The sequence below is a fragment of the Astatotilapia calliptera genome, chromosome 16 (genome assembly GCF_900246225.1).
Source record: "Astatotilapia calliptera chromosome 16, fAstCal1.2, whole genome shotgun sequence".
Taxonomy (NCBI): domain Eukaryota; kingdom Metazoa; phylum Chordata; class Actinopteri; order Cichliformes; family Cichlidae; genus Astatotilapia; species Astatotilapia calliptera.
In genome coordinates, this window is record NC_039317.1 from 18,996,676 (window position 1) to 19,022,987 (window position 26,312).

The 26,312-nt window shown below is 37.8% G+C and overlaps 1 long non-coding RNA gene across 2 annotated transcripts in view; it reads left to right on the forward strand.

The window, feature by feature from the left end:
• The first annotated feature begins 1,311 nt into the window (after nt 1-1,311).
• LOC113008310 (uncharacterized) overlaps nt 1,312-26,312 on the forward strand; it is a 54,978-nt gene continuing 29,977 nt past the window's right edge. Inside the window, exons 1-3 of one of the 2 annotated variants that reach the window (XR_003270006.1) lie at nt 1,312-1,547; nt 9,718-9,874; nt 11,894-12,016. This is a non-coding gene — a long non-coding RNA (uncharacterized LOC113008310). The remainder of the gene's footprint in view (nt 1,548-9,717; nt 9,875-11,893; nt 12,017-26,312) is intronic. The other variant, XR_003270007.1, reaches the window with a different exon arrangement.

Consider the following 26,312-nt stretch of genomic DNA (forward strand, 5'->3'; position numbering starts at 1 on the left):
GAATCTTGATGTCAGAGGCCTTAAATAGAATGTTTTGATTTGTTCTTTCCCAACATTTTTCAAAAGAAAGAGTCTAATTTCTTTACTGTGATTGATTCCAGAGAACATGGAAGAACTGACATTATTTAACTGTTGATTTATATAGATTCAGTGGAGGAGTAATGTCAGTTTAATTCTTTACCTACTGTCAATGCAGTGAAATTAGACATGTTGTTTTTAAAGGTTACTGGTGGATGCCAGCAACCATCTTGGAAGAGAACAATACAATCTGTTATAAGGCCTCCATTTGAAAATTGTGTATTTGATACTAGAATATAATAGCAAAATGTAATTTGAAGATAACATGTAGTATTTAAGTGACCAAGTAGTATTGGGTAAAAGTTATGCGTGTTGGGAAACGTGAAATTGTGAAATTAAACAAGAATTATTATCAACAACTGTATCCATTTTATAAAACTTGCAAGTTTAACATGAATAAATGAATTTCAAATTAATAGCGGCGATTTTCCAAAAATGTACCAGACTGTAACAAATAACATTTTTCATATCCCCTAAGAAGACAAACTGCCTTGGCTTCAACTGAAATGATTTCAAATAGATTTTCCAAAATGTCTGTCGCCAGATTGCTTCCATACATTATTTCACTTAAATGGAGAGAAAAAAAGAGGGAGCAAATCCACAAATCAATCACAAAAGCCCACTTTACCAGATGGAAAGACGGCTTTCAGTGCATGTGTGTGTGTGTTTGTGTGAGTGGGTGTCTTGTGGAACCACAGAGAAGGACAGTTATAGGATGTGCAGTCCTGTCTCTGTTATGTCTCACTCATACTGAAGGATAACATAGTGTATCTGTTTCCAGTGTTGAGCTGGCAGTGCTGTGAGAGTGAAATAATGTGCCCTATAATGAACTGACCCGCCTGAACTTTTAGATTCTTAAACAATTACTTAATTGAATTACCAATCATGTGTAATCCAATAGGAAAAAAACCCCTTTAATGCAGTTATCTCACACATGACAGACAACTCACTGTTCACTGAGGAAGGTACTTGGTATCCCAATTTGTCTTTCATAGTACTAAGCTTATGCTACAGAAAATACAAAGGTTCTGTTTTTTAAGAACAATGTGTAAGAAATGTAGACTTATATATTGACAACAATACTCAACGCAAACTTAAATTGCTGCATGATCAATGTAGAGCAAGCTCAACATTCAGTTTAGCTTTATTTGTCTACAGCACTTAGGAGACAAAAACGCTTAGTCTCAGCCAATAGGAAAACTGGATTTCAGCTCGGTGGCCCGTACACCCAATCAGAGCACGACTTTCGAGGTGAAAGTCAATAGTGTTAGCATTAGCAACAAGTTTTTAGCTGTTAGGGATTTATGTTACGTCAACATTACAGAATGCTGAAAGACATAGCATTTGAAAAAAATTTCTAGTCGGGAAAAAATGTAGCTCTGTTTTAAAATTCCTATCACTACTTTGCTAACAATAGCATAAGGAGCGAAATGAGCTAACCTTTGGAGCAGCTCTTCAAAGACTGACAGGTTAGTGCTTTTAAAATAAGTCTTGTATGTTGTACTCTCTGTGGGGGATTTTGTACACTTTATAGCAACTATGGTAAAAACTCTGCTTCTAAAGTCAGTGCTTAAGTCTTGGACGAATATAAAATTAGGCATTTTAAGTAATTAAAAGTTATTGCTAGAGGTATTACTATGTTTTTTGGCCATTTATATAGGAATGTGTCTCATTAATAACAATAAAGTCAATTGTTTATTTGGAGGACAAGAGCCAGGTTTTTGTGATTTTTTCTTTAAATAGTAAGTATAATTTTATAGCTTACCATCTTTAATGTGATCCATAACAATTGAAAATAATAAAAAAGGAGATATCTTTAGGGCAGAAAAATGAATTAAAAAAATGTAATTCAGCATTTAGTCTCATTGGGTAGGAGTTCATCTCCATTGCACATCTTTGCCTGGCAATATTTGCACACTATTTTGTGTAAAATCACTCCAAATTTGTCAGATTGTGAGGATTTTGTACAGCCCTCTTTGGGGCACCATTCACATTTTTTGAAAAGTCTGGGCTCTGACTGGGCCCTTGCAAAACTTTAATCTTCTTCTACTGAAGCCATTTTTTGTCATCATTGTTGTTCTGAAAAGACAAATTTATCTTCAATTTATATATAGTGTTCAGCTTTCTATCAGATGTCTTTTTGTCTCAGAGTTGACTGGTATTTGGAGCTGTTCATAATCCCCTCCACCTTGACTAAAGCTTAAGAAAAACAACCCCAAAGTTGCCATCAGCATGCTTCTCCATAGGTATGGTCTTCTTTTGGTGTTGTGCAGAGTTGTGTTGGTGCCAAACGTACCTTAAATAACCATGTTTTTGCTAAATTTTTAATAATATGATTGTTTTATTATTATTATTGTTGTTGATTATCTTCATTGGGCTTCCTGGTACATTTTGATGACTTAGATAGTCTTTTGTACCCTTCATCTGACTGCTGACTTTCAACAATGATATCCTGTCAATGATTTCTAAGCTCTTTGCAGATCATGGCTTTTGCTATGAGATTCAACTAAATAAACCTCCAGAAAGTCCTAGAACAGCTGAACTTTACTTGATTTTAGTCATTATTTTGCAACATTTGGATTATTGGGTCAGAATTTGGTAATAAACAACATGAAAGCATTGATCCATTGTGCCTCGATCATTAACTGAACATTATTTCAAATTCACAGCATACTTTTCGTTGCTGACCGCGTCCATCCATTATCACCACAGTGTACAGTGTTTCCAGCACCTTACTGAATCTTTGCCACGAAGAATTAATGCAGTGAAGGTAAAAGAGGGTCCAATCTGGTACTAAAAAAGTGTGCTAATAAAGGAGCTATGGATAGGAGCTATCCATATTTAGCAGTTTTTAATGTAGATTAACTGTATAATGGGTTCAGTAGCCTAAACATTTGGCATAAAGTTCTATATTTGCAGAGTACAGCTACTTCATTATGTCTCCTCACTATCAAATGATTGCTAAAACGTTGCATGGTATTAGTTTTTTTTGTTTGATAATTTTATCAAGCTGCACAGCACCACTGTGCACAGCAGATTAAATATAATCGAGCCTGCTAAATACATTTTTCTGTTAGTTTTATCTCTGCTTTTTAATTCACCACGAAAACAAAAAAATAGGGGTGAAATAAAGAAGACGTTTTCTGTTTTTACTGTTTTACTTGTGCACTCATTTTATGTGTTTCACTTGGTTCCCAGTTTAATTCAGTTCAGATACTTTGTCCCTTGGGTGACAGTTTGAAACAAGCTAAACTGAAAATATGAAAGTGAGATAATTCATTCACTTTCATCTATTGTTTTTAAGTAGAAACAATGCCCAATGACTTAAAATTGAAGTCAAATTTAAAAGGCAAAAAGTATCCAATACTCCAAAGTTAGATTTAATAGAGTGATTGGAACATCCGCTTGAACAGCAGCAGATGTGTTCCTGTTTTATCATCTTATGAGATCATGCTTGAGCAAAGCACCCACATTTTTAAACAAACATCTGCATGAAAACTTTGTGCCTTAATTATATCTTCCAGTCTGCTCTGTTGTCGTGTGTTGAAAAACAATTAACACCCTATAAAAGGATATAAAAGGACATTGTGACACGTTAAATTTAGTTTAAATGTCACTGACTGCACGGTTGACACATTAGCAGTATGCTTACAGAAGTCTTAGGCCTGTTTTATAGTAGGGTGATGTTTGATCCAATTCTCACCCCTGTGTAAGTAATCCTCATGTACACGCCTTACAAATACTCCACCTACTTTTTAATGTTCTCTGCTTGTACAGAGGTCCTATGTGTGATGCACTAAGACAAAGTGTTTAATATTTTATTGATATCATAATTCGTGCTCTGCTAAAATTATTTAAAAATTAAGTACAAATGTATGACCAGACTAACTATAGCATAATGTTTAGTTACTACATAATGACCTGTGTAAAAATATCTAAATTACAAATGTGTACACTGTTATCATACACAAGGAAGATCTTATCTGCCTTTAAAACTATGAAAATTATGGTTAGAGAGTATTATTGAATTCATGTGATGGTGTCAAATTTATAAATGTCTCCATTGCTAAAGTCTATTTAAGTGGCATCCATTGTTGTGTTTATATTTTGATGTCATGTTTTGTAGTTCTATGTGCAGGCATGAACATTATCTTGTAGCATCTTTTAACCTGCAAGGATGCAGTGCTGCATATTAAAGGTGCTGCAGTTCAGCATTAGCCATGAACATTCATTACATTTACTCTGAATAGCTTAAACAGCCATGCATGACTTAATCCATCTCTGTTTTTTGCAGGTAGGAGTTGTGTGAGATAAATATATGTAAAAAAAACAAACCTGCCACAAATGTGCAAAAATTTGTGCTGAATTGAAACAACAGATAAATTAAAGAGCTGCATCGGTGATTTCCATTTTCTAAATGACAGAATTACAGCCTCTCATGGTTCTTTATCATCATTTTGACAGTCTGTGCCTTTTTCATAATGTCTATATTTTATTGTAATGTCTGGAGGAAGATGCACAATCATCTTTCATTTTAACCAATCTTATGTTTGACCTGTGGTTATTCCAAATATACTACAGCTGAAATGAGCTTTGAAAAGGATTAGTTCAGGACAACATGATTACAGTGATGCGAGGATGTAATTCTGTGTATAAATTAGGCAAAATTGCAGTGATGGAAAAAAAATGTCCAGTGTTATGTTTGTGGCAGTGAGAAATATAATAATAGTCATTAATGGTATCAACAGAAGAGTCATTAATATGTAATAACTACACAGCAAAATCTCCAGTGTTAAATTAACACTGGAGAGTGTCTATATGGGTCCACACCTCTGAGTGTTAAATACAACACTGTTGAGTGTTAAATTAACACTTTTGACAGTGTTATATGTTTAAAAGTAACCTAGTCAGTTTTGAAGATTAACAATGGCTAACACTGAGCAGTGCTGATTTTCTAACACTGGAAAATAACTCAAAATGTTAGAAATATTAGAAAATCAGCACTGTTGTATTTAACACTCAGAGGTGTGGACCCATATAGACACTCTCCAGTGTTAATTTAACACTGGAGATTTTGCTGTGTACCAGTACACAGGGTTTATTATATGCACATAATTCACCTCAAAAGAGAGACTTGCATTTGCTTGAACAAGTTAAACCGTGTACTGCAATTATTTATATATTTCTGTCTGAAGTGAGTGTGGTCATTTGGCACTAGGTGATCCACTTTGTAAAACCCTCTTGAAGGAGGTCAAGCTAATGGAATCAGTGCTGAATCTTTTCTCACGACCCATAGTATTCCACAAACATGCTTTTATGTAATCATGTTTCTCTTTTCAAAAGCGGTTGTGTCTTCTTTTTCTTGTGAATGTTATCTCCTCAACTGTGACCTTTCTTTAAAACAGTCATAAAAACTTCAAAACCTTTTGAGCAAATAACAGCTGATTAGCTATCAGTTTATGACAAAGTGGGAATATTAATTTTCATTGTTATGAGCTAATATTAATAGTAAATACATACAATAGAAACAGTATTATGTATATTATCTCTATCTGCTCTGTCATTCTTATTGTTATGGATGTTTTTAAATTTGTACACTTCATAGACTGGTTGGTATTTCAATTTAGATTTGGTCTGGTAATCACAAAATGCAGTTAGTTCTTGGTAAAATTTACCCTAAAACAATTGTGTAAAAAAAAGAAAGAAGAAGAGAATACTAATATTTCAAACATGATGAAAAGTAATAAGAGGCAAAGATAAGAGATTAAAAAAATTGACAAAATATTTAGTCAATATTTGAATGCCTAGCCCAATTGTGCATTGTCTTTTGAAAGGTTGGATGCACAAGTGCAGAAATGATTTGTAACACCCCTGCCCCCCCCAAACTGCTTTTTGTTTTGGTTTTTAATGTTATTTTTAGAAAAAAAAATGTAAAAAACAGTATTTGGATATGTTAGCAGCACAGTGGTCAGCACTATAGCCTCTAGCAAGAAGATCTTGGGTTTGAATCCACCATCTGGCCAAGGCCCTTCAGTGTGGCGTTTGCATGTTCTCCCCGTGTCTGTGTGGGTTCTCTCTGGGTACTCCAGCATCCCACACGGTCCAGAAACATGCAGTTAGTGTGATCAGGTTAATTGGTGACTCTAAACAGCCAGTAGGTGTGAATGCAAATGGTTCTCTGTCTCGCTGTGTTAGCCCTTTGACAGATGGGATAGCCCCCCAAAAAACCCTAAAAAACCACACACAGCAAAGCAACCCTAGAGGTTATTTATGGAAAGAAGGGGAATGTTCTTCAATGGCCAATCTGAGCACGAGTTTGTTTTTTTGTTTTTTTACTGAATACAAAACTGAAGAAAGATCCACAAAAATCCACAAAAAGTAAAGGCCTAGCAAAGGGCCCCCAACAAGAAGATTTCATGGGTTCCCAACGTCAGGCAGCCACTGATGGCAAAAGATTTACATCAGTGTTTAAATTTAATCTTTATTATTTTGTCCATTTACTTTTGACTCTGTGAAACAAAAATCTTCTGTATTTTCTTAACAGTTAAAGCAAATGGAAGCTAAAACCATCTATGAGGATGATAGAAGGGAGGCAACAAAATTTTAATGTCACTTTTTTTATTAGATTACCAATTGTATGACAGCCTGAGACAACATTCATGACTGTAAGTATCTCAATAAGGGATAGAAAAAAAAATCAGTGCATCTTCTTTGTGGACATTAGCCTGTTGGCACTGCTGTGCTGTGACTGTGCACCAGATAGTCCTTTACAGGGACATTCCCTGTTGCCAACTATAATTAATTACTTTACAGTCTTTGAGGCCATAATGCTCATCAGTTATTAATTAGAAATTCATTTCACTGAATAAATAATGCTCATGATTGATGATGAAACTTGTAATTAGGTTCTCGGAGTAATGCACTAGGGAGAAAGCCTTTACACTTGAATCCAGGCTATTAAATACTGCTCATTTAAGGGACCGCAATACCTCTTGTCATAAACCTGCAGCTACTATGGCAGCATCTGGATTCAGGGAGCAGGAACATTAGTTTTAATTCACATAGGTTATGTTACACTACCTGCATCAACACCAACTAATGATCTTTCATGCTACTAAGTTCTTTTGTTGTACAATACTAAACGAATAGTTCCCAAGCATCACGTTAGAGTAACAATAACCTGCTGTCTAGTGTGAATACTATGTTAAAAAAGTCGTGTGAGTCCTTCCATCATGTAGTCTACAGTCTTTTTAAATGACGAGAGAGAACTGTGAAAACTCAGCTCGTCTATGGCTCACTATTGATTCCACACAAAAGACCCAACCATTGTTGATAGCCTTTTTGATATATTTTCTTGCAGCCACCAACCCCTTTGTGGAAAATAAACCAGTCAATATACACCTATTAGGATTTCTTGATCTGAGCCTATAAAGCGTTTCTCCTGCTCGTTGTGTCATAATAGCACAGAGACCAAAAGCTATGACTTTTGGAGGACAAACCATCAACACTTTAATGGCCTGCAGTAATATTCAAGTTTTGGGCCAATTAACCCTGCTGACCAGCAGAACAGAGAAAGGTGCACCATGTGCCCCTCAACTACAGGAAAAAAAAGGAAAGAAAACAGCTGATGGCGTAGCCTCATCAAGCAAAAATACTGTAATTGGTGCTTTTCACCTGTCATTGGGGTGGGAGTGAGAAATGGTAACCTACCCTTCTCCCCCCTTTTGTTAACCAGTATCTGCTCTATTAGCAGTTTATAATGGAGATCAAGAAGTAGTCAGTGGAGAATGAAGACAACTGTCTGCACCCATTCCTAATTGGCTTTATGTTCTGTTTCTGATAAATAACTCACACCGACTATAGAGTCCCGTGGATTTTGTTGCCCTAATAGGGCTCGGTAACTGGATTTACTAACAGATAGTGGGTCAAAAAGGACATAGAGAGCAAAAATGTTAATTAATATCAATAATGGCCAATTATTATTTTGACAGAAGGATCCAAGCTAGCTGTGTGCTCTAATGACTCTGAGCTAACTTGAAGGGAAACACTGGTGAATTAGCATAACTGTGTATGCACACTCCATGGAGGTGCCCAGCAAACATCTGTTATGTTAGAAATTCAAATAGAATTCCTATTAGTAACCCTGGCTGTGGTTGCATAATCAGTCATTCTTCTCTGGCCATTTTGGAGGCGCTAACAATGCCCCTGTGACTGGTGGAACTCCTCCCTCTGGGCTTTCCAATCAAATTTGGCCCCATGTGGACCGGGTCCTAACAACAGACGAGGCAGCGTGGACTTGTGTGGGGAGCTTTGTGCTCTGACAGGAGCTCAATCCACCCATGACACATGACCCAAGAAAGGAAAACTGTTATTTATTGGAATATAGCAGATTCAAGTTAAGGAATTAATGTTAGCTTTTTGACCTCCTGGGATATATCTGCATATTTTGCTATACACTGTGTTTTTACTCACACACATATTATATTTGCATGAATTTTACTGTTAGAAGGATGAATTCTGCTTTAATATTGAATAAACAGGCAGTAAGTTGCTAAGGTGGAATTTATTAAATGATACTGAGAGCAGCTTCTCTGGGATATTGAAAATTTAATATATTCTGCTAAGGAATTGATTTTCTATCTGAAGCAAATAATTAATTCCCATAAGGAGGAGTACGTTATCTCTATCTTATGGGAATTAAACTGCATATTACTGTAATATATGGATGGTAGCGGGAATTTTGTGCTTATAGTTTAAGCCTGTCTTTGTATTCAATAGCAGCTGTTATGAGAATTATGGAATCAAAACCAATAAAGATCAAAGATCAAAGCTTAATATTGGAATTAAATGACAACCAACAAAGAAGAAATACAGTAATCATATGGATTTTATTGTTTTCTCTTGTAAGTCTGCTACAGTGAAAATAAATAGCAATCTGTTAAAATCAGTTTCAATGTACTGCTTTACAATGAAATCACTTTCTGTGTTATTTATTTATTTTTACTTATATTTTTATGCATTTGTTATGCATGGAATTTTAAAATTTTGTAGAAACTCCCATAAACTTCAGTTTAAAAAATAGATAATGTACTGGCAGAAAATTATGCATAATGCTATGTTATACTCTAGTTGAAAGAGTGGACTATTCAGTACAACATTTATCGCTTTAATATATCAGTTATTCAGTTACCTTCTTCTTCAACCAATCCATATTCAAAAATCAAAAGCACCATGATTAGTTCAATCTATTGATTTTAGTATACCTATTGTACTTCTTAGTTTGAAATAGCTTTTCATTCATATGCTCCTGTTGTGTTGGACATTCACTATGAGCCTGCATTATCCTACGCTTTATCTTTGTCACCCATTGTGGTTGCTGGATGTGTAAGGGAAAAGGTTGTAATTACTTACGCTTAAGGGTGTAAATTCTTTATATGTCAGGGACATTTTTATCCAACCTTAAATTACCAGCCTCCTTGACAAGATTTGGAACCCTGTTTTGTGCCAGGGTTAATGTCACTGCATTAATGTTTAAAGTAATATTACCCGTCGCTAACTGCAAAATAGTGTGACTGCTGTCATCATCTACAACTCGGTGTGACCTTCTCCTGTATAATCTGAGCATGTAATTCCCTCCAGTGTAATGTCATGTTGGATCAGAGGAGGTACCAGTGTCCTGATCTGAGCAGCACACAGCAGGAGGTGTGGAGAGTCAAATGGACAACCAGAGGTTCCCCTTAAGGGCAAAACTGATGTTGTCTGCATATTCTCCCTTCACTGCGGTGGCCTTTGTGGGGTGAGTTCATAGATCTAAAAATAACTGGGATCAGTTATTGCTTGTGTGCTAAATGAAAGTGCATAATCTGATTTTTTTTTATTTTTTTTTTTATTTGAGTAGTTACTTGAAATTACTCCAAAGAGGGGGTTTACATATTTTTTGTTTCAATTTCTGAACATTTAAGTTCAATGATTTTTTTATTTGCTTAGCTGTAGTTTTTTTTTCATATTTGAATTAATATCTGACTCCTAAATGAATGTCTGTTTGTTGCTAAAAACAACATATGTTTGGTGCACAGTGCTGCATCCAACAGATTTGGGTACAGTATACATGACTGGGTGACTCCATGGTTGTATATATGAAATAGCTTCAGCTTTACGCTCCTCTCCATTCCACGGCCTCGGGTGTATAAATTTACTTGATGGTTTTTGTTTCTCTTTCTTAATTCATTGCAGTCGGATTCCTCTTTGATGCAGTTCTGTTGTCCCCCAAACAATTGAAGTGGAGACAATGGAGGCATAATGATAGATCCGTGTACCCACCATCTGTAAGAGCAGCTGCTCCCTTGCATCTGTACAATATGCTGGAGCGGGGAGCCTCAGTAATCTGCATAATAAGGAGAGGGCTTATCTCAGTCTAGTTAATAATCACAAGCAATCGATGCACTTCATTCCCTCACTCTTGACTGATGAAAAAAAGCTGCAAAGTTTTGGTATGTTTGCTGTATCCTCAAGATAGGCAGGGGTCACGGAGTAATGCCAAGCTGTTGATTTTGCCTGCAGCTAGAGATTTAGTCTGCACTCACTTTCATCTTTTCATGAATACCATAATTACAGCAGGACATTCTGAGTTATCATACTGCATCTTCCCTCCTCAGTCCCTTATAGGGTTTGTAGCATTTGTAGCAATGCTGGAGCCCACATCAGATTTGGGTGTATGATTGTAAGTCTGCGATAAACACATAGCTTGTGAAGTGTTGATGAGAGTCATTCTGCAACAGCAGTACTCTTAAAGCAGAAGATTGTCCTTGTAAAACACTAAAAATTCATTTGGAAATTTCACCTGTCTGAAATGGCTTCTTAGATATTACTACCTCTGTGCATGTTGCCACAGACACAACTACAGCAAGTGATATTCCACAGGGCATAAAATCTCAGCTCAAGGATATGTTCGTATCTTGAATTCAGAACAGATAAACAACCTTTGTATACTGAATCTCCTCTATTTTCACCTTTTCTAACTTATCAACTCTGTGCAGATCAGCACAAATATGGCTGTGAATTCTTAAATTTTATTGGAATAAGTGCTTCAAAAACAGCACTATATAAACTACAGGAAATAAAAACAATTCTTATAGTTCCTATTATTCAGCTGGAGGATTTGAAAGTCAATTTTGGCTTGTTGACACTCAAAGAGTGAACAATCTATCCATTGAGCAGGCTTTTCCCCATATATGACATTGGAAAAGTCTCCATGAAATTTAATAAATACCCCCTATTCATTACTCTTGGTAATGGCTCCTAAGCAGGCACCAAATTGATTGGCCAGAAAATATGCAATAGTATCGATCAACAAAGTCTCCCCTTGGTATTCTCTTTTTAAATATGCTCAAATGTGCTCATTAAATTAAGTCTTTTTAATACTCTGCAGTGTGAATAAAATTGAATACACAAAATATGAATATGCTTTAAATCCTTCATGGTTGTTTAAAATAATAGTGGAAAAGGTGGCGATTGAGAGAGGAATACTACATACAAAAGGACAAAAAATAAGGAAAAAACATTGTTTTAAGTTTGTAGGCAAATGTGTTACCAGAGCACTTTCCTTGTGCCATAGCATTGATGCTACAAGTCGTTTGAGCTTTGCTTGTGGGAAGAAACATGAATAGTCCAACTGTTATTCCATTATGTGGTGAGGTGCAATGCCTAACACGCTGGTCCTCTACAGGTGATCAGTTGGACAGAGATCACAACAGCCCCAAAATTTTATTCTCATTGTTCTTAAATCATTTGGTAACCCCCTATGTCCTGTGTATAGGAGCATTGTCATCTTGGATGATACCACTCCAATCAAGATAGAAATCATTCATCCCAGGATAAAGACGATCCATGAAAACAACTTTCTATTGATTTGCAGTGCCTCTTTTCTCAACAAGGGAGGGTGAGTGTCATTCCAGCAAAATGCTCCCCATTGCACTTCAAATTGTTAAGAGTATATATAAGATGCATAAAAAAATTGCCTCCTCCCATGGTTCCTCAATCCTCCTAATTAAGCATGCATGATGTTTCTCTCCCAGCTGCTAGACTGCTGAAATGCACTAGGCAGGTGTATTAAGCCCCCCCAGTGAGGCTCAAGAATGAAACTGGTATATGTAGAAGTGCAGGTGTGACATGTTAGGAGGAGTCCAGGTGCTTATTGAGTTATCAGAGGCAGCCGCTGCACGTTTGATTTATCATCTGGGGCTTGGCAATGCCATGTCTGAGCTTCAATAAATCAGATAACGAAATAAAATGTTCTGAAAATTACCTTCCGGGGCGCCGCAATCGTGATAACTTACATCTAGCACAGAGTTGGATATAGTGTAGCACCTACTGACAGTGCTTATTGAACCTGTATATTGACTCCATACACTAAATCATGAATGCAAAGGTTTTAGCCAGACTGAAGATTCACCTTGAATTCACCCTTTAAGTGTTAGGATTTGTCACTGATTTGTGGTTTCTTTTTTGTTTGTTACAGCAAAGCTACACTGGGATACAGGTGTCATTAAAAATACATTAAGACGATTAGATTATGTTTGAACATCTCGTAAACTTGCCCTCAGGACCTCGTAATACAATGTTTACTCTTTGACATGAATGCCATGCTTACCTCTGCATTCTTGAAAGCTTTAAACTCAGAATGAGCCAGCCAGTCTCCATGAGCACATAAAAGGTACCCAGATTTATGGGGAGGTTTTTATCCTAGACTCAGGCACCATCTGATAAACCACCACTCTTTGCTTGAGGCTAAATAATACTCTTTGAGGTCCTGATTTACAATGCTGTGAAGGATCCATTTGTGGTTCAGCTCTGAGGCATGCAACTCTTTGATTGGTCATCCGTAAGCTCAAAATTTGGCCTCAGATCTGCAGCTCACGAGCTTGAGGATTCCTAAATGGACAAATGCATAAATGATGGTAGGTTTTTATTCAGAGTTAATAGATGAAGAGAAATGAACTTTCCAGAGATGTAAAAGGCTCTTAGATTTAACAAAATCCTCCTCAACTCCCTCTGATTGAGGCTAAGACTGTGGCAGCATGCAACCAATCTATTCGGAGCTTTTTAAAAGCAAACTCATTGGGGTATTGGTCTAGTACATAGACTCCTAAGAGATCTGATTAAAGGGAAATCCCTCAATGTTTTACCCTCACCTTCTCCATAATAAATCAGTTGCACATTGCAAATGCCTAAATTCATCTTACTGTGCCTGGCTTGACATTAGGAAGAAAGTCTCCAGTATCAGTGCTCAGAAATACTAATCGTAATTTAGCCAACATTTTTCCATAACTCGAATTGTAGATTTTACGTTGACAAAAAAAAAGGCACTTTATGTTGGGCCATTGTGACCTTCGAGACCTTAACAGGCACTGATACTTTGATACTTTACATCATCTGCAGAGTAAAAAAACATTTCCTCAACATTTTTTTCATTAGATAGTAATCAACATGCAAACATTGCCACATAACGCATAGAAGAACAGACACAAGATTGTGTGTTGACAAGTACTTGTGCATTACAGACTTCTGTAGTTTAGAAACTGTGAATTAATTCAGAGTGAATTAATTTAATTTGAAAAATCTATAATAATAATATCACAAATCATTTAAATAATTACATTTACTTAAAAAGAAGACACAATATTAGGTAACAACTTTTGCTTTTACATTTTAATTAAATAAACAGTTTAACTGCAAATGAAGTTTTGTCTAAACAAATTTCACAAAGGCCCAACCTGTTACTCTCTTAGCCTGAACAGGCCCTAACATTAAAACATTTTACTCGCCAAGATATTTTGAAATTAAATGTGTCTAAACCCTCCCATACCTGCCTTAGTGACCTGCAGCTGTTACACGTCACCAAAAGCAGCAGCAACCTTGACTCGTTTTACAAAAATGAAAACGCTGTCACTGTAGTTCGAACAAATCAAATTTAACTCGTGTTTTTTTTTTCTTTATTTGATGCTTAGGGGGTTGTGAGAGGGTCATGACATTGTTTGGTGATATTTTGACACATTAATTGGACTAAGGGCTTTTCGTCACAGCTGTTGGGAAATTAAGAGGAGATTGAAAGCCCCTGATGTCTTGTAATTACTGTTTCATGTTGTGTAGCCACACTTACCAGAAGCCGTGCTTTCTGATGAATGGGCAGTAAAAGCAACAATAGAGTGTCTATAATGCAAAGGATTTGATCTGGAAATGAGTGCTTTTTGTATCAAAAATTAAGGTCAAGAAAAAAGAAGAAATTTAGTTTGTGTCACGTAAAAATGAATGCAAAGTTATATTTTTATGCTCCGAATAAGCAGCGGTAATGTCAGTAAAATTACGTGGTTAAATCTGGCGTGACCACAATCAAGTATTAGCATAATTAACTACACAATTTTGGCAGTGTAATCGCATGCTTGGCAAAGGAAATGTTCCGCCCAGCGTGTTTCAGGCCATGCTCCACAGAGAAGGAGCGGCATTCAAAACAAACCGCTGTCCCTGATATCAGCTGGTTAATCCTCTGCTTTTAGTGGCTTTATTGGTTCATTCAAGAGAGTCTGTTGACATTCCCCCTGCCCTGTTAAAAGGCGACTGCATCTCAAGTGAAATCTGGAGTGTTCTTTACACAGGCGGGGAGCCCCATGTGGCTCCTGCCTCCCAGTGGGCCCGTGATTTTCCTGCTTTAAGTGTCTACTGTCAACACTAATTTGTCCCACTCCTCCTCCGCCCCCCTCCAGAGAGGGACGCTCTCCTAAAGTTTTAATAAAAGATCAGCTATAACTCCCTGTTTTCTGGGCGTGAGACAAGAGCTTTAAAAGCCACAGAGGCAATAAGATGCCAGGTAATGATTACAAGGCTTGAACAGAAGCAGTTACCAATACCACATACTGTTTTACACAGCACACTGCAAGTGTGTGGTACAGCTTAAGGCTGTCTCCTTTACAGGGTTCATCTACAAATCAGTGATGGAGGCTCAGCGTTATATTATCGGACTTGTAGTTTTTTTTGTTTGTTTGTTTTTAAGGACTACACTGTAATTAAATGACATTGATAAAAAACTTAAACATGGTTTAAAATGCTTAGCGTTGGGTGTGTAGTGGGATGTCTTCCAAACAAAAAATCTTAATCTCAGTGGCATTCCACTTAAATAATTTTTTCCACTTACAATGATCTCAGAAACCAATTCTCCTGTGATGTTTATGTAAGAACTTTGTTAAAAAAAAATTTCCCTTCATTTACTCTGCGTGACTGCACGTGTTTCTCAACACTGTTTACGGCCTAATACAGACTGAAAACGTGTTGTAGCCCAGTAAATCCCTTTGTGCGTTTTCATTTATCCATTTTTCCTCAGGATTAATAAGAGCAACATGATTGCAAATAATAGTTTCTGACATGTTTTTCTTGAATACCATTTCAGGGCCTGATAAAATAAATTGCTCCATTTCATTTATCTGTCTTTGAAGTCTAAAGGAAAATCAATGAAAGAAGTAATTTCTCTCCTGCCATTTAACCAAATTCCCATCTACCTGAATGATAGGTCCCAGGGAAAGCAGTCAGGAGACTTTCTTTTCAATTATCCCTGACTTGTTTACAGAGTGTTTTGTTCACTGGCCTAGATGTGAACATACAAATCTCATATGGGTTTTGCTGTTATTGAGGAAGCTTAATACAATTCCACTTCGAAGGTAGGCAAGAACCATGTAGGAAATTGCTCAATATCTCAGTCGAAGCCCAATTTTCACCGCATTGTTTTGTCGCACGGTGTATTGTAGTGTTATGGTAATGTAATATGCATAATTCATACACCTAGGGCCCCCCTCCTCATTTTTGATTCTGCTGTCCTGCCTGTTCATCTGAAGCTGAATTAATGCTACATTGTCCATTAGGTGGCCATAACACAGGGCAATACTGTCACACGTTGTGGTTAAACTGAAATTCCCTTGAGGCGAACGGTATTTGTTATTTATTTAATTTTTATATACAGTCTACACAGGAATTGTTTTGCAAAACACAGCTTTTCTCATTTTGGGTCAAGACTGATACGTTTTATTCCTGGGTTGAGACAATAATTCTGCGTAGTAATTGAAAATGTTTTTCTTAGCATCCCGAGTCCCGAGAATTTTGCTTTTCTGTGTGTTATCTTTTAGCTTCTACTATTCTCAGGTGAATCAGTGGCTGTGAGAGCACAAAGAGAAAGTGTTAGATGTGGCTTGTTATCCTCTCCAGGGTTCACTTAGAGAGCCCCAGACTACTGCAGTTTTGACCTTCATAAGGCACTGTCTCCCTGCTGGGAACACACACACATACACCAAGCACATCCACTCCACAGCCGGCACTCATTGGGTCATGATGGGGCTAAGCAGCCCCATTAAAGCATGCTCATCTAGGCTGGGATCACGTGCACAAAGCGTAGAGATGGACTCTGGCCAAGAGGTCTTGGTCCTATAGTAGATAGTTCCACAGCACAAGTGTGCCGCACGTAAAGTTGCAGGAAGAAGTTGCGTAGCCATAAGAAACTGCAAATTAATATTATTTTTTCTATTCTGTATCTGTGTCAACTTTTCCTCAGGATACCACTCTTGTGATGTTTCAAGCTGTGCTCAGAGTATTATAAATCCATTTTTTGGACATGCTGTGGTCAGTTTAATGATCATTATGTGGCTCAGATGGAAAAACAAGGGAATAAGGTGAATCAATGATCGATTTTACTGCGTGACTTGATTCATGGCTACTGCTGTGATAAATGGCCATTGTATCGAGCTTGAGGGTAACTGTTTTGAGATAATATTTGTATGTCGTGAAAGAGACCTCATAGGATAATACTTTTGCCTTTGCTTTCAGTGTTTCATTAATTGATTAGTCTCAACGGCTCATAGCATCCTATGATGCACTCTGCTGCTCAGGAGAAGATACTATGTTAGCTAATAACTGTAGATTATGCAGCAGTACTGCATAAAGGTAGCTATAAATCATTTTAGATATTTATTATGGAACTGTTGCTGCAGATGTGATGTGCCCACCAAAATCTTTCCACATCCAAGCTTTAAATCCCCAAACTCCATATCACCCCGTGTTTTTCCCCTGTTTTATTTAATTAGTCAAATGAGATACAGAATTGCCTTCCTCACTGTGGTAGCTGTGTAGCTTCTGCGCCAGCTCTGTAAAAACACGGGCATGTACAATATCAAGCAGGGGATCTGTCTTTGATTCTGGCTGATGGGAGGGCGAGCTTCACCTAAAGGTACTGAAGCAAAGAAATAATGGTATACTACACTGCTTGTGAAGAGCAATAGGAGAACGAAGGGGGGTTCACATTAAAAGTGTCTCTCTAGGTAGCTGACATGACGCGACTAGTCAGACGTAAATAATGACAGACGGAAACTATCATGAGGTCTGTGAAGCATCCGCGTGCTGCCATCATTTTCTGTCTAACCTTGCATTGCCAGCAGCTCACCAGCTCTGGAAATCATTTAAAAGGCAGACTAACGATGCTGCCAGACCTAACACCAGTCACAAGGATTTGCATCAGTTCAGATCAGCTAAATAGATTTCTAGTTTAGCCATAGGTGATTTTTTTTTCTTACCACCTAGTGACTTTTGCGTTGATTTACCATCATATAATTTACAATAATTCATGTAAAGTGTGGTTTTTAAGTCTTATAATTTTAAAGGGTTTTAAAAGAAAGATGCGGCTAGTGTGGCTTTTACTGTTATATGAATGTTTACCAAACTACTGCTGATGAGGAAAATTGGATTCATTTTTCTTTTTAAGTGGATATGTCACTTTTCTAGTGAGGCTAAAATGATGATGCAAGGGGACTAAAAGTTAATATCAATTCACTGAATGACGTGGTGCTTCCATGGGCTGGCTTTTTAATTAGATTTAGCTCATATGACATGCAGTACCTGTAAATCAAATTTAGATCTGATAACATGAAGGTTCAATTGAGAAAGATGACCTAATTCTAAAATGTTTATTTTTCTGCTGCATTGGAAGAGACAAGGCGAGTGAAAGGCTTTTCTGTGGAAAATAGCTTTCCTATGCTGCTCTCTGTCTGTAATACCTTTATAGTGTTTTTATATTCCTGATTAGGTCATCTATTTGTAGCTTCAGCCAGTAAGCACATGGCCATATTTCATGCAAAGAGTATGTGTGAGATATGTTGCATTTAAATGATATAAAAAATAATTTGAATATCAGTGTACACTCTCATTTATTGTTCCAGTTAACTGGTTCCTTACTGTGGGACAATAACAATGCAAAACAGGAGACCATTCTGCTATATAATTAAAATCATCTTTGGGGACATGTTTTTGCTCTGCAGATTTGAAACTTAAAAATTGGCACAGTGTTGTATTTGCATAATACACAATGAGTCCCACTCAACAAATTTATTAGTCTAGATCCTCAAAAAGCCATGGCAAAGCAACTTTCATTCTATAATTGGCATCTTGTGGTTTGCTTTCCTGAGGAGAAAGTGAATTGTATATGCTTTTATAATAAATAGCATATTTAAGCACCCAGGAAATCACTGCAAGACATCCATCCTACACGGTTTCATTTATTCTAGTGTGTTTAATTAAAGCTGGGAAACTATAAGCAATGTGTCTGAACGGTGTCTAATGTCTAAGACTGGTTATTAGATATTAAATTGATGCATAATTCAGGCAATTAAGAAAGTAATCACACAAAGTAATGTAATGGAAGTTAATTATTACTGCATAAGCAAACAGTTCATCAATGCTAGTTAACGCTGCGACTGCATCCCTAATATGCTCACCAAGCACGGAAATTCCTCTCCCTCAATGTTTTGATGTGCTGATTAAACATTGTGGAGGCAGATTATTTGAGACAGGAAGTGGGTCTCTCACCTCTGCTTTTCTTGAGTGGCAGGATTTATTGTTCTATCTATCTATCTATCTATCTATCTATCTATCTATCTATCTATCTATCTATCTATCTATCTATCTATCTATCTATCTATCTATCTATCTATCTATCTATCTATCTATCTATCTATCTATCTATCTATCTATCTATCTATGCTGCATGCATGTTGCCTTATGTGTGTACAGGACAGCTCAGTGACAACACAGCCCTTTCCTCTGTGGGTTCAAAGATCCAAAATCACGTAAAACTAACAATTGGCCAGCCAGACGTGCTCGCTTTCTCTCTCTCTTTTGAAGACATCCGATAAAACAAGACCTTCCAGCCTCGGGTTGTTTTCCTGAGTAAACATGCGTGTCACTGTTGACCTTTCCCGGGGTCAGGCTGCTTTTATATTGGCTGACATGTTTCCAACTTAATAGAACTGTTTAGCGCAGATCCCTTGGGCCCCTATATTTATTAAGCTGCAATGAGTTGCATCTGTCTGGTTGAATCAAGAGGACCAATCAACCGAGGTCAGACACATAGTAACAGAGAAATATAGACATGTAGCTACACACTGATGCATGCTTTTTATGGACACACACATGTATGCAAGCACGCACGCACGCACGCACGCACGCATACACATGTAAACGTGTAGACAGATGCACGTTCGCATGTGTGCGTGTGGACAGTTATTAACAGCTTTTTTTATGCACTTACACAACTATTGTGTTAATTTTAGTCTCCCTTTATTTTTTTATTACTTTATGTGTAGCACTGTGTATATGTAGTAGTATATCATGAGGGATTGCAGCATGGGGTCCATTGTAACTCTCTTTTGTCTTGTTTTGTAAGCAGTTTCTGAGGTGTATTGATTTATCTTTGTTCAGCCATTGTACAACATCCCATAATGCCGGTCATTTTCTTAGACTGATTTTAAGCCCCTGTCTGGTAATCAGGGATAATTGTCAATTATCACAAGGAACCATCAGATCAATTACTGCGAAATCAATGCAGCCACTTGGCTTGTACTGCCTCTTGTCTTCCAGCAGAACTACCACCTGGAATCGTAAAGAAGCCTGTAAATCTAAACATGCATATAAAACAACTAAAAAAGTTTCTAGCATTGTTTTGTGATGCTGGAGCATCAGTGGCAGGTAGTGTTTTACAGGCATGTCTCTGAAATGGGGAGGCACCAGATGCACTTCTCACTGCTGTTGTTTTATCGCATCTAATGGAGACAAAACTATTGTTACCTCTTAAACTGAAGGCTGTGTATTATATCTTTTCCTTTTTATGAGCAAGCCTGAGAGAGCCTCTATCGCTGGTGGATGAGATGACTTTTGTGATGAAAGTTAATGTTGGGGAGTCCTGATGTCCTTATTTTCCTCTCAGAGGCAAGATTCCACTTTCACCTCATGAAGGAAAGACGCTATCCGCTGAATGGCTTCCTCCGTGTAGGGAAACAAATGTGCTGCCGTAATGGAATAGCCCGGTCAGCAGCCTAATGTATTATCTCCTCCTCAACATATTTATTTACACTCAACTACTCCACAAATTGTCTTGTCATCTTAATGGGTGAGGATTAATCTGTTGCCATGCTGGCTTAGGTGAATGAAAGAGATTGACTTTTTTCAAACTTTGTGGGCTTATAGGGCAAGTTAACACTTTAATGGCCAGGTTTTGACATGCTATACAGTGTGTTTAGTTCCCTTTTGTTGTTTCTGTTTGATCCACACACAAGCATCCCTCATACACTTCATAGTAAATAGCCTGGTGTATGTTAAACTACAATTAGCACAGAATAACAAATGGAAGACTTGCAGTATATAGACTTAATGCTTTTTTCATTGTAACCATAAAGTGTGTTGTTCAAGGACAAACCTTATGATTCACCAGTGAGGAAGGACAGGCTTTATAAAGACAAATGGTAAGGTCATCATTAAATCTATTGCAGTATCTGTAAGGTTTATTACAGAGCATATTGTGTCTACATATTAGATATTGAATCCTTGTTTAAGACGGGGGCCCAAATCATGCTGTCCATTTCGATACATGTCAATTGTACAATAATCATTTTCAGTGAATTTAACAGAGATTGTCATTTACCAAGTGTCCAAACTGCTCATATTTCATCCCCACCTGAAAGAGGCTGCCATTGAGTATAATCACATACACACCTACTGCATCAGACCAAGAGAAAACAGAGTGTGCACTTTGTGCACAGCTATTTATATCAATAAGTCCCGTGCTGAGAGGCACAAAATGAGCGTTTAAGCTCCAGGGCCCAGAGAGCTCAGTAGCAGGTGGGCAGGCTGCTTTGAGGTGCCTGGGCAGAGGGGGTATTCACTCCTTTACAGGTGTTGCCCATCTCTCTGTGAGTCCACGGTTCTGGGAAGGTTTAGGTTTGGGGAGGGAGTGGGACAGCTGGAGCAGGAGGCGTTGGGGAGATAGAGAAAGAGCCTCTTCACACTGTCGGGGCCTCCGCAGGTCAGTGCCTCTACCCAAAGGGACGGCAGAGCGAAACGCCATCAATTCACAAACAAAGGAGCCACTTCACCCGCCACAAAGGAAACATATGTGATAGAGCTGACTCCCGAGCCGCAGCTCACTTTAACATGTCAGCCTCTCCTAATTAGCTTTGTTAACTCCCTCTGCTGTCTGCCCAACTGAGGCCTCTCCCAGTCACATGTGGGCTTTGTGTTTACAAGGGCAAATGCTCGGGCTCACCCCTGAAACAAACATTTTTCTTTTAGCTTGATATATTGGATTGTATAATCATTCCTAAAATGAGAATTATCTTGCAGACGACCCCCTAAACAACTACTCTATTATATATGGATTCTATTGATGCAGTATTGATATATTGATTTCTTCAGGGCAAACAAGCAAAACCTTATAGTCCTTTTAATGTTTTACTACAGTGCTTTCCTTCATTGTGTGTGTGAGTGTGCATGTGTTTGTGTGTGTGAGACGAGATACTTTAGATGAAAACAGCTGCCCCTCAATCTTTATCGGGATGTTTTGGAGTCATTACAGGCCAGTCTTCAGACTGTGGTCTGCCATGCGTTACATGTTGCAGTCCACACTGAGCCTCATGTGACCCCTGCTGCTTACCCACTGGCAGTGCAATTTAACCAGGCTGATGACATGCAGCATGACATCCCTTAGAGAAGCGTCCCACTCGCAGCCGTAGTGGGGGTGCGAGTGAATCTTAGGAACCCTTGCTGACCTCTCTGGAACACAAATAAAAATGGTCTTTGATTTAAGGGGAATATTGTTTGGTTCATGTAATTTTTCACACTGAAGCCATGCATAGCAGATATCCCCTTTTAAAAAATGCTTGTACAAACAGAATGAAACTGCATCCTTCCTTTCACTAAGTTGAGGAAGTTTCAGCTTAATGAAATGAAGGGGGCATCCTGTATACATACAGCAGATCGTGCTGTGAATGAATCTTATTATCATAAGTCAACCTCAGTTTGAATTCAGCCATAACTAGATGTCTCGGGCCTGAACACTAGGTGGGTCTGACAACTGACACGGCTGAAATATTTATAGCTTTCGTGATGTTTACAATTTGCTCCACTCTGTTTACCTCCAAACAGTGGTGGTAGATTTCTTTTGGTATAAAAAAGGACACCGCAAGCCTAGATGTTTGGACTTGAATTGAATCCTTGCTTAATAATTACTAAAATGACAATTCCTTAATTACAAATGGATATTACTGGATTATATGAACATAGCTTTCATGTTTGTTGCAGTACATTAAGAGGATTCCTCTGGACTTGTGAAACTCAGTCTCTGGCTCTGCTGGCTGCTACATAGTCCAGCACTTGAGCACCCGGCCCAGAGCTGTGTGACTGCTGCTGACTGAGTGTCATGATCCCAAGATCTCTGCTTTCTCTTTGACAGGAAGGTTTGAAATTCTTGGGTTAAAAGTTCTCTGAGATTATATCTCAGAAGGCTTTTGTGATGATGGTTCATGACAGGTATTGCTTTCAAGTGGGTGAAGGAATACTACTGAATGTCTTTACTGCAGAGAACTTCAAAGAACTACATCAGTTGAATATATTATTAGTAAACAATACATGTTATTCAGTTTCTCTTTTACTTTTTATTTTATTTTAAAGCATGATTGGACTGGTGTATTGATTAAAATTGAAGTTTACATTTGCTTAAACCCATTTCCTGACTTCACTCAGTAAAATCAGTGTTTACATAAATTTCAGGTCTTCTGAGAAGTGTTTTTCTTCTCAGCAATAAAGATTATTGTGCTCCTAAGAGATGAGCCACTAAGTAAATTATTTCTCCATGGATCCAAAAATAATAGGCATTACTGTGACCTAATGCACTGCAACTGCATTTGTCTCACACTGCTTATATTATTTATCACTCAGGTATGTATTCATTAATATGCATGCTTATATATAGTAATGTTCTATATCACGATTGCAGAAGCTGAGGGTCTTGCTAGAGAAATGTAATTAAATACATTTATTTTACAGATTATTTGGAGGTTTTTTTAAACTGTGCTTTTCTGCAGTCAAATCCATTTTATAAAGAGTAAAAATAAGAATATTTACCAAGCAAATGTGTATCAAAATATGGCATTATTCTCTGATAGGTGAAGCATACTTACTTTGACATGCCTCAGCAACCCAATGTATTCTACACACTCACTGCCAGCCATGACAGCAGGCTGCTTTTTGTTCTTTTTCTCCTTTTTCCTGAACACTTAGAATAAAAATCAGAAGTACTGTTGTGGAGGAATACCAAGGTAACAGTCTGGAGATGTCTGGCCAAAAGGGATTTGTCCCTCTCGGTACAAGGCAGGGGATGGTGTGCCCTACTATTTTGCATTTCTGAATTGCTTAGCTGCCCAAGCATGCTTTATGTGGGCCGGGCTCCTGAAGTGTGTCATAGCATCCTATGACCGCTGTATGGGAGGCTTGCTGTTGGACTTTACCCAACAAATATGGATTATGTTAAAGCGGGCTGTGAATTGACGAGGATATGCTAATATGTCCCAGATGGGTATGTGAGAAGCGGACGGCGGGGACATGCAGACAGTATATAGCAGAGGCAGTGTTTGGCAGGTCCATCATTCCGTCATTAAAGGCCACATTATTACTTACAACAAGGCTTGCATGACAATTGCTGGAATAAATGCAGTCCCTCTGAGAGCACCCTGTTGTGCCCTTCAATTCCTCTTTGCGTTTCTTTTTTTTTTTTTTTTTTTTTTTTTTCCTGTTGTTTTCTTCATCCTTGCAAATCTCCTCTCAGCTGCTGATGCTGTGGATCCCGGTGCTGTGTAAGGGGGTTTGTGCTTACCTTGTTCAAACATCAATAAGACAGGCTATTACTAGCTGAGGCCATTCATTAATATAATGAGATGGTTTTTGCTTTAATTGATAACCGATTTGTGTTGATGAGGCATTATGCACTTGTGGATACAATATTTTTGTGTATTTTTTCAAGTTGAACCGAAGCACCTGCACATTTGTTTTAGAGAGGCAGCACTCCTTTGGAGCCATTATTCTGTTGTACCACTGGGCTACCAATGAGCTGTCCCCTCTGCATTATTATTGAACTAAGGTATTAGGTTTTCAGCTGCACAAGCAGAAAGATAATGGTGGCTTATGTGTAAGTACGCTTTTGGGACAGTCTTTGTGCTTTTGATATAAGCAACCACCTAAATGACAAGATTAAAGAAAGCAGTTAAATGATAAAAAAAAAATAATAATAACGCTGTAGTTTACTGCTGAGATTTTCACAGGATTCATTGTAAAATTTTTCACTGAACAGGAGACAGAGGTTTAACTTAACAGTTTAACAGTTTGACTTTCTAATAAGCCTAAGTTACAGTGACAATTTTCAGCATCCACACAGAGATTAAATGTTTAACTTTATCTACTTTTTATAATTTAGTAATTAGTAAGTAAAAATACCAAAAATATCATGTCTTCCAGCTTCTCAAATGTAAAGAGTTTTTTAGTAAACCAACGCACTGACACAAAAGATGTGATGACTTTGCATCAAACGCAGTTGAAATTTATCAAATTTTATAGACTGAAAGCTGAACAGAAAACATTTGTTAGTTGTCTTCTTATTTCTCTAAAATGTTTTTTTTTTCATCCACTTTTTGACAAAACACACACAGATTTAATCTTTTATTAATCGACAGTATTTTTTTGTGCACCACAAGCCTGTGTAAAGATGTACTTTGGTGGGGAGCAAATGACTGCAGACAGCACATCCAAGCACATCAAGGATTATCATCACAAAAATTACAGAATTAAAGATGTCAAGACTGGCTTTGAACCTCCCTCTGGAGACATAGCTGGGTGGGTAGAGAATGAGGGGCTGGTTAGGGGGTGTTGACATTTGTTATACACTTCTACATGTTGTATTTGCTGGGGGCATTGTTAGCACACACCGCCTCCAGCATAGGATTTAGGCAGGCCCCCAGCAGATGCAGACTGCCCTGCACACACACACACACACAGACACGGTCTCTACCACCACCTCACCCCTGGAAGATGAAGAATAGATGCCCTGGGGCAATTCAGCTAGTGTGGATCAGTTCAGATGAGGCACATTAAGTGGCTAGTGATAAATTTGGCATGACAATTGCAAACACCATCGCTTTTGTCTGTAATTAATTCCAGTGGTGCCTGAGGCCTTCCCTGTGTTACTACTGGTGTGGGCCAGCAGTGCTTTCCTAACGAGGGCACATTACAGCCAGGATTATAGCCCAGATAAAGGTGCTCTTAGAGGGAGGTTAGTGAGATGTATTTCTGTGTTGTTAAGTTAAGCGAAGATCTGGAAGTAATTTTTTGAATGCCTTGTGCAGGAACAGAAACAGTAGCACGAAGCTGGAATCAAACAGCAGTGGTCGTTAGCTGTTCACTTACTTTCAACTTCATGCACTCTTAAAAGCAACCTATGCATAATAATAAAAGGTAAACCAATATGATAATTTAAACCCTTCCTAAATCCAGTCTGAGTCTAATAAGGAATGATTTGCAGCGCAGTAAGTTTCACAATACTGGTTTAGAATTTTTAGTACAGGCATCTTACTTAAAGGCTGAAATGATGAATAGGCACAGAGCAGTGGAAATTATGACTCCACAGATTGCACCTTTAATATTTGGTCCAATGGGTCCCACAACTCAGTTATTTTCATTCAGTGGTAATGTGGATGCATTAATTAACGGCTTGTACTTCTGAGTAGTTTTATTACAGCTAATGTCCCTCATTAAGTGAAATATAGTTACTGAAGGACATAAAAGAATCCCTCAGCAGCACCATTAATCTTGATTTCACTTGTGAGAGC